This window comes from Papaver somniferum, chromosome 11 (genome assembly GCF_003573695.1).
Source record: "Papaver somniferum cultivar HN1 chromosome 11, ASM357369v1, whole genome shotgun sequence".
NCBI classification, from domain to species: Eukaryota; Viridiplantae; Streptophyta; class Magnoliopsida; order Ranunculales; family Papaveraceae; genus Papaver; species Papaver somniferum.
Genome location: NC_039368.1, coordinates 77,270,495 through 77,279,533, shown reverse-complemented (window position 1 = coordinate 77,279,533; position 9,039 = coordinate 77,270,495). Strand labels below are relative to the sequence as shown.

The following is a 9,039-nucleotide window of genomic DNA, read 5'->3' as shown; positions in this document are numbered from 1 at the left end:
AATGTTATCCGCAGTTCGAAATGTTGTACTCTTTTTCCTTCGTCCTTTTTGTCCCTCTGGGTTTTTCCGGACAAGGTTTTGACGAGGCAACATCTGCGGATCCAACACTGTTCAGAGAACTCATGTTTTCCTACGTTCAGGTTTTTGTCCCGATGGGTTTTCCTGACGAGGTTCTTAATGAGATAACAATCTTAGAATGGTGACCATAATCTAAAGAGATGTATACCCGTAGACTTCCCTAGCATAACCAGTGACTGGAGAGTCACATTATATTTTTAGTTCAGGTTTTTACCACTCACATTTTTTCCTGATAAGTTCTACACAAAGCCAAATCAGCTACATCGATAATATTGTTGTGATCATCCAGTGTTCAGATTTTGTCCTAAATGATTTTCCTGATGCAGTTCCAATAATGAAAGAAAGTTCGTGACGATCATCTTCACTTTAAAACCACCGGTGCTAGGTTTTTCTGGCAAGATTTGACGAAGACAACATATTGTTATTCTGCTGTTTGCTCGGATTTTATCCTTTTGGAGTTTTACCGGCAAACAAAATGGCGATCTTTTTAAACGGTGAATCATCCAAGGGAGTGTTGTGTAATGGGTATGATCCACAAGTGGACACGTCTTATGCGGGGACCACACAATCACCCATCATAGGACAGATGTACCATAACATGGAACCCATACATTGATAGTTATCTCTACGGGGGGTGTTTATCAGATTCTGTAACTAGTATAAATAACCCTTAAGGGTCCGTACTATGTACAGTTTAAGAATAGGAAATAAAAAGGAAAATGGATTGCCGTATTGCCTTCTCATTATTTTATTCTTTAGTAACAACTTTGTTTAGTGAGGGAATTTACCAGTCAGCCTACCCAACATCTATGTTCATTGTTCATGAGTTGTTAGTAACTTAAGACTTGGACTAATGACTCGAACAGATAAAGTCACGTTAATTACAACAGAGAAAACTTTTTCCTGTACATGGATATGCTTTTTCCTGATTAAGTAGCGTGTAAAAAGATTCATGCATTGTACACCAATCTGATGCGCGTGTGATTGATTTTGTATTACCAGCAATGGGTCTTAGTCATGTACGCTGAAATCAAGTTGTACTATCTTGCTCCTATTTTTATTATTTTTATTTGTATGGCCTTTTTTTTTTAATAAATTGTCTGGTTTTTAAATCCTTCCTAGCTTAGGGCCTAGTGTGATTATTTGTGGCCTATGAATTTCTTCATCCACTCAATAGAAAAGGATAAGGGGTGTCTAATGTATTAAATACTAAATTACCCTTATACAAACTTAATAATTCCAATAATCTAAAACAAATACTAAAACCTAAATCATTTCTACTAACAATCTTCAATCAAAAAACTAAAATCCAATCTATCAGAAAAATCAAAAACTAACACCTAATTACAAACATCAATTCTCCATTTTTTTGTTTTCGGATAATATTTCGGTGACAAACAAATTCGAATATTGAGTTAAAAACCTTTAATTTGTTCCTTTAAGAGGGATGATTTAACTATGAATCTCTGAAATTTGTCATCAAATATTTTGAAACCAAACCAGAATCGGATGGTATAGACATTAACGTAAACCGATTGTTGTTGATGTTCCCCATAATCCGTAGATATGGTACACCTACATAAACCGATTCTGGGTTGATGTGGTGAATATCAACCACAATCGGTTTATGCTAATGCACAAATAAACCGATTCCAGAAACATGTTTGAGTTTGTACAGACATCAAGAATTGATAAATGTGTAATAGTAGAGAAAATCGATTGTGAACAATCGGTTTTTTATATCTAAGTTTATCAACCAATTAAGGATTTGATGATTTTAGATAAAAATTCCCAAAAACAACAATCGGGTTCACGTTGAGTAACATTAATCCGATTTATGTTCGCATTTTCCTGTAGGATTTTTGTCTCCACAATCGGATTACATATCCATAATAAAAAACAGAATGAGTTTTTGAGCTTGAACGGATAGATAACATTTTGGGAGAGAAATGTTACATCTGACAATCCCAGTCTCATCTCAGCCAAAGACATCTGACGGAAGTAAGAGTTGTAACCTCTTTTCATCATGAATATACTTTGAGTTGATTCCCTCATAATTAGGATCATAGATAAAAATTAAATATATTTTTTTAAAACCATTAGCTTCAATTGTCTCATTGTTTACATTATATTCTCCGTCTACAAACAAAAAAATATTAATGAATTAATAGATAAAACACCAAAAAATCTTCAAAATCAAGATCGCAAATTTTAATTAAGTCCACAAAGTTAAATGAAAACTAAGTTATTCTCCAGTCATTGAAGAATTGTACATGAAAACACCAATTATAGAGAAAATTCATAATAATCAATTATTTAAATCATGCATCGGAATAAAATTAAATTAAACAAAAAATAGGAAAAAAATAAAATTAAGTTATAAAGAAATCAAAGCATACCCAGATGAGAAACAAATCAAAGCACAAAATCGATGATATAGAGGTGTTTAGTGAAAGAATCGCAACCACCATTTTTGTTTCTATGAATTTTCCCGTTAAATTGATAAACATGTGCAAAGAATCACAATTACATAATGAGTTGTGCATGTCTCCTCGGCCACGTCTGATACATAAAATCCTTGAATCGCCTTCTCCAAAATTTTCAGTTGGCATGAGATGGAAAATCAAGAGTGGATTAAAAACTCATTCGGTTGATATATAATCTATATCACTTAGAAATTTGAGCGATTCCATTAACTTATGTGAAGTAAAAATCAAAGGTGTAGTGGGGTTCTACGAAATTTGAGGGAAGTTGTTAGTTTCGATAAAATGAGTAAGTTTTGGAGAAGCGAAATAAAGGATCACGCAAAATTTGGGCTGAAATATCGTTTTATTTTAGTAGTTTCTACGCAGGACAATTCCGACTTTTTCACTCTAATTTTTCATATTTTGATTTTGGAATGATAGGGAAGCAGATGTACGAATAATATTGTACAAACCATATGTATTAACCTAAAAAAACTATTAAGAACTAAAAAAAATATGGTGGACTCAACCTAACATTCCAAAAAATTACTAAGAACTAATATAATCTATATCACTTGGAAATTTGAACGGTTTTATTAACTTATGTGAAGTAAAATTCAAAGTTTTAGTGGGGATTTACGAAATTTGAGGAAAGTTGTTAGTTTCGATAAAATTAGTTATTTTTGGGGAAGCGAAATAAAGGCTCACGCGTCAGAATGTTCATTTATTTTTATAGCTTCTACAAAGGATAAATGCCGACCTTTTTTCACTCTAATTTTTCATATTTTGATTTTGGAATGATAGGGAAGAAGATGTAAAAATAATATCATACACATGTACAGACCCTCTGTATTAATCCTAAAAAATTACTAAGAACTAATAAAAAATATTTTGGACTCCGCCTAACCAGAAGATACATTAGAGGCCAATTATATTGTCGCTAGAGGCAACAACTAAATACCACGTTAGCCCTTTTCTCTCTTTTTTTTATATATATACTATTAGAAAACGATATTATTGGTGATTTTGGTAGCATTCAGGATCCACCATGTTAGTAGATAATGTTGTAATAAATGTCGTTATGGCACGTGTTATATCTAGAATTTTGGTGATGTATATGGCTAATTTTATTATGTTTGCGTAGACATTTTTTTGCTTGAAACAAAATAGGGAACTCTCCCAGAACTGAATGATTAAATGGCTGGAAAAAATATTACATCAGCCGTAAGCAGCACCGTTACGGCACATGGTTTCTTTCAGCATAATGATCTGAATACAACGCAAAAAACAATATCAAAGACCACAAATATTTGGGGATCGACTAAAAAAATTATTATTTAAGGGAAAAGTAAAATAATTTACCTGGTATTTTTTATGAAATTATTACTTTAATCAATTACAAGTGTAACTGAATTTAAATATCTTAGATTTTCACAGCTACAAATTCTTAAGGGGTCAAATAATTCTTACCATAATTTGTAGTATTTATTTAAATTATTATGATCAAAAATTATTCTGACTCATACCGTGCCGTTACGTCACAGGTTATTTCTAGTATACTTACATAAACTGATTGTTCGGTTTGTTTGATGATGAACAACGACTGATTGTCGTTGCTAAATTGGGAATTTTAACCCAGCAACGGTTTATGTTGTGCTATAGAATAAACAGATTTTGGGTTAAAATTTTGACTTTTTTTCCACATATGGGCGATCATAAGATGCACCCACTTCTTCATCACTACTAGAGTCTTCATCGTCGTTATAAAGTTTCATTTTTGCAAATGAAATCACAAACCCTAATTTTTCTTTTTTTTCCTCCACTTCTGCTTCTTGTCCAAGCCTTAGAATAGAAAATGAATCTCTACTCTAATCCAAACACTATAATCAAACTCAGAAGCTAATTAATTTAACTAATACAAACTTAATTAATCATCCTTAATAAACAAGGACATATCAGACATTCAATGTGTGGATAATGGATTTCTAAAGATTACTGCTTAATGACTTTTTTTTGTCTTTGAGTAAATAGCCTCAAATTATCACTCTAGGCCCCAAACCGGAGAGGATTTAAATGTTCGTATGATTCAATTCTTTCTTTTGTTATCCAAATGGTTGTTAATTAGTTATAGGTGAGGCAGGTTGCTATGGCACCAAAACAAAATATCCTTAAAATATCCTCTTTAATATATGACGAATGCCATTTACAAAAGATCATATTTTAAAAAATTCCACTTTTTTCTAGAACATATTATATTAATTGAAACTAAAAGGAAATAATGGATGAGTACATTACCCTCGCACTAATGGAGTCATCAATCATATATTGACTTAAAAAAATGTGTTTTCATATATTCCCTAAAGGTGGTTTCAAAGAATCCCGATGATTTCTGTCTAGTGCCTGATTTGCTAGTGCATCTGCCGCCTAGTTGGCCTCTCTATAGATGTAGTGCATTGTAAGATCTCGAATGGATTGCAGTGGGTCTCTCATTTTGATCATACGCCACAAACACGATTATGTCTTGATCCTTCTGGTGCAGAAATTGACTTGGTTTTGTGAGTTAGATTTTTGCCTATTGTATGTTGTTGTTCCAACCACCATAAGCATGATCCATGTATCGCCACTAAAACAATGGTTATTCCTTGAGGTTGTGACATGATCGTGGTAGTTGAGCAATTCATGTGGAAAATTGTCACTATTAGTTTGATGTTACAATAAATAGAAAAAAGTATATAACATAGTTTATCAAAAAAAAAAAAAAACGTCAAGTATCAATTATTTAAAATCCATATCTCTTTCTCGTAACTGAACAAAGATTACTAAACTTGGTCATCCACTTAGATCAAAAGTACTTTGTGATGTGTATCAAAGCAATTAAGAAGAATTAGAAAAATGCAGTATTTTTGTTTATCTGATTTATTTCATGGTTAGAGATAAACTTTAAGCTATTAGCAAGTTTTTAGTAAATAAGAGATATATCCATCAAGAATTAGATGAATCGGTTATTTTATTTGAGATTTAGGGTTTGTATTTGATGAGGAGACAATCGTAAGAGGACTTCGAGGATTGCGCCAGAAAAATGCACATCCATTTTCCTTTGCAAGTACGTTTCCTTAAGTGTAATTTCCATAATTGGATCCTCATCGTTCCAACTTACCCTTATTCTGCAAAAGGTATAATGTCTTAAAGGCTAGTTTGGATGCATCTCGGTATGCATCACTGGCTTCCGAGAACGAATTACAAGATAAACTTCACTTGAAATTCTTGATATGCTTATGATAGTCTAATTAGTCATGTGACATCGTCTCATAGATAGAAAGATGAATATAACTTGAGAAATAGGTGGTTCAATGTTCACTTACCTTTTGTTGAATAAGTTCTATAAAATCTTCGGTTGATCTTTGTCTTCAAACGGTAGAATGCAATGATGAATGCAGTGATGTACGATTCTCAACTACACTTTTATCCTAATCCGAGACTTGACTAATTGTAGACTAGATATCAAGATACAATTTTTATCAACCAAAGTTGACAACAAGCTTGATATATTAACACTTATGACTTCGACCGAGCAATGCTCTAACATCTCATATATATACTCAAAATCTGAATCTATTAAGTTTTATGAACTAAAAATAGTACAAGCTTTGTGACAATTTTTCGCAGTATTGATTACTCATGGTCACACTCTTGTGTAATTACTGCATTATCTACTCCGTAATATTTTCTTATGTTGACTCATATATATTAAATTATCTCCTTGTTCGTAACTGGTGTTGAGATTAATTTATGTTGATGTTTAGGATATAAATCCATGTGATTTGTTAATATCCAACAAAATCCTTCTTTTTATGAAAGTAAGGTCACTCATGTTGTTCTCTTGGGAATGACATCAAATGGGGGAGAGTTCTTGAGGGAACTTGTGCTTAATTATTATATCTTTGTGGGATGTATGGCTGTGGAATTTAATGGGGATGCTTGTATCTTAAATCTCTTAGTTGGGACACTAAGTATTTTTTACTCTGTGATATCATCTAAATAAAAGTTGATATGTGTTTCCTTTAAGTCTTGAAATATTTTCCGGTTGAATTCATTACAATCCCATAGTTTTCGCACATTTTCCAATTTTTATTGACAAAAAGAGGGAGAACTAATTAGTAGTTTCGAACTACATACATATGGTTTATGGATCATTATGTAAGGGGGAGTGGATCAACAACTATAGGTTTCACCTATTATGTACAAAATATGTAAGTATTGATTAAGGGGGGAAATCATATCACGTAGTATTACTTCGAAGTTGTGATACAATTGAACTTTCGAGAAGATAATAATACTATGTTTTTGCATAAAAAGGATTGAGAATATTTGTTTTCAAAGTTGTTATCTCTATGGATCTTCAACAACAACGATGTTGAGTTGAACACATTCAGAATCATTGCAACTTGAAGTAACGAAGAATTCAAAGAGTTTAAGAAACCAAAGAAATCAAGCATCATGGATTTTGGAGTTTCGAAGCTTTATTTTTTAATCCATCTGTATTGATAGTTTTGTCACTAAAATTGACAAAGAGGGAGATTGTTAGAGCATTGCTCTGTCGAAGTCACAAGTGCTGATATATCAAGCTTTGTGTCAAATTTAGTTGATCAAAACTACATCTTGATTTCTAGTCTACATTTACTCATGTTTTGGATTATGATAGAAGTGTGTAGTTGAGTATCGGATATCATTGTGTTCTACCGTTTGAAGGCGAATATCAACCGAAACTTTTAGAGAACTTCTTCAACAAAAGGTAAGTGAAGATTGAACCACCTATTTCTCAAGTTTTCACCTTTCTATCTTTGAGACATTACTGCATGACTAAATTAGATACCATATGCATAATAGAAATTTCGAGTCAAGCATATCTTGATAATCGTTCTCAAAATATGCTAAGTATAAGAACATTTGTTCATACTTGATGAATTTGGTTAAGAACAATTTATTGTTTATATCCTAATCATGATTCAACATTTAATTAGTTGAAAATATCCTGGAACAGTGATATGTATCGTTGACGTTATTCGGGAATTCTCAAGTTGATTATTAGAGATATATAAAACTATTGTAGATCTAGATACAGGACAATATGCATACTAGAGAACTGTTATAAGTCCGGAACCATAGTACCTGTACCCAGTACACGTACCGTCATATCTATCATTCTGCAACGACTCTTTGGTACGCATACCCGGTATCCATACCATAAAAAGTATGTTGACTCGTGAACCAGGAAGGTACGCATACCTGGTATGCAAACTAGAAAAGATCTGTTGGTTACTAAACCGATAAGGTACGCATACCCAGTATGCAAACCGAAAAATATCTATCGATCCCTGAACCTATTTTTGTCTTAAGTGTACACATACCCAGAAACCATGACAAAAATATTCACGAACAGGTTAAAGTACACGTACTTACCCTGTCGAATATTTTCAGAAGCATCAGAATTATTTCTCTGAGGTTATCGGTATTTGAGCAACTCTCTAAAAACACTATCTAGACATGTTTGATCACATTTGTGACTCAAGATTAAAGTCTTAAAATGTTATATGAAAATGGTTAATCTTGTCGTTCGATTGGCTAGTTTCGACTAACCTTTAATGAACAAGTCATTATAACACTGCTCGGTTACGGTTCATCCTAAACAGAGTGTATATTCTATGATGTTAATCTTAAGTCAAGTTTTTCAACTAACGTTGGTTACTGATTGCTTGATTCAAAGTTAACTTAGCTTAAATCTAAAGCAACCTTGATCTTGAAAGTGTATATAAGGAGAACATCAAACAACTGATATCCTTGAATCCCTGATACTATTCTTGTGTGTCGTAGTTGTAAACTAGAGTCGTTCACCTAAGGATTCGTGAAGTCAGGTCCAACTATCTTTATCTTGATAGCTCGAGTATCCTGAACTTGTTTTGATTGTTGATCTTTCTTCCAGCAAACAAGATACATAGAAATCACAAAGTTTCGTCGTCTCAGATTTTGTGATTCCACAAGAATTTACTTGTGAGGTGAATAATAATCTAGGATGCTCTTCAGGTGTCATAAGATCGTATTTTTAGGTTTCCTAGACTTTTTCTATTACAGTCGATTTCGTACCTCACCTTGAACTTTGATCAGAACGGAAATCACATATATGCTTATGTGTGGGAGGTAGATTGGTTGAAAGTATTCAATTAAGTTGAAGCAAACTTTAAAGGACGTCATCTAATGAAATTAATTGCACAGAGTCTTATTGGGATTCAAGAGGCGTAAGAAGCGCGACTGTAACTGAAATGTTGTGACAGTTTAGATCGGTCTCAACTACATTCTATTCCGAATTTTTGGTAGTAGGTTAGAGTCAGTAGCGGCTTAATACAGTTTGGTGTTCAATCTTGACTAGGTCCCAGCTTTTTTATGCATTTGCGGTTTCCTCGCTAACAAAATTTATGGTGTCTGTGTTATTTATTTTTCC

General features: G+C 32.8%; 1 long non-coding RNA gene across 1 annotated transcript; it reads right to left on the bottom strand.

Moving 5' to 3' along the window:
- Positions 1 to 1,741: 1,741 nt before the first annotated feature.
- On the bottom strand, positions 1,742 to 2,728 carry LOC113321117. Its single transcript, XR_003346481.1, has 2 exons — positions 2,478 to 2,728; positions 1,742 to 2,217 (listed from the first exon to the last, which is right to left on the bottom strand). It is a non-coding gene; the product is annotated as an uncharacterized LOC113321117 (long non-coding RNA).
- Between the last annotated feature and the right edge of the window lie 6,311 nt (positions 2,729 to 9,039).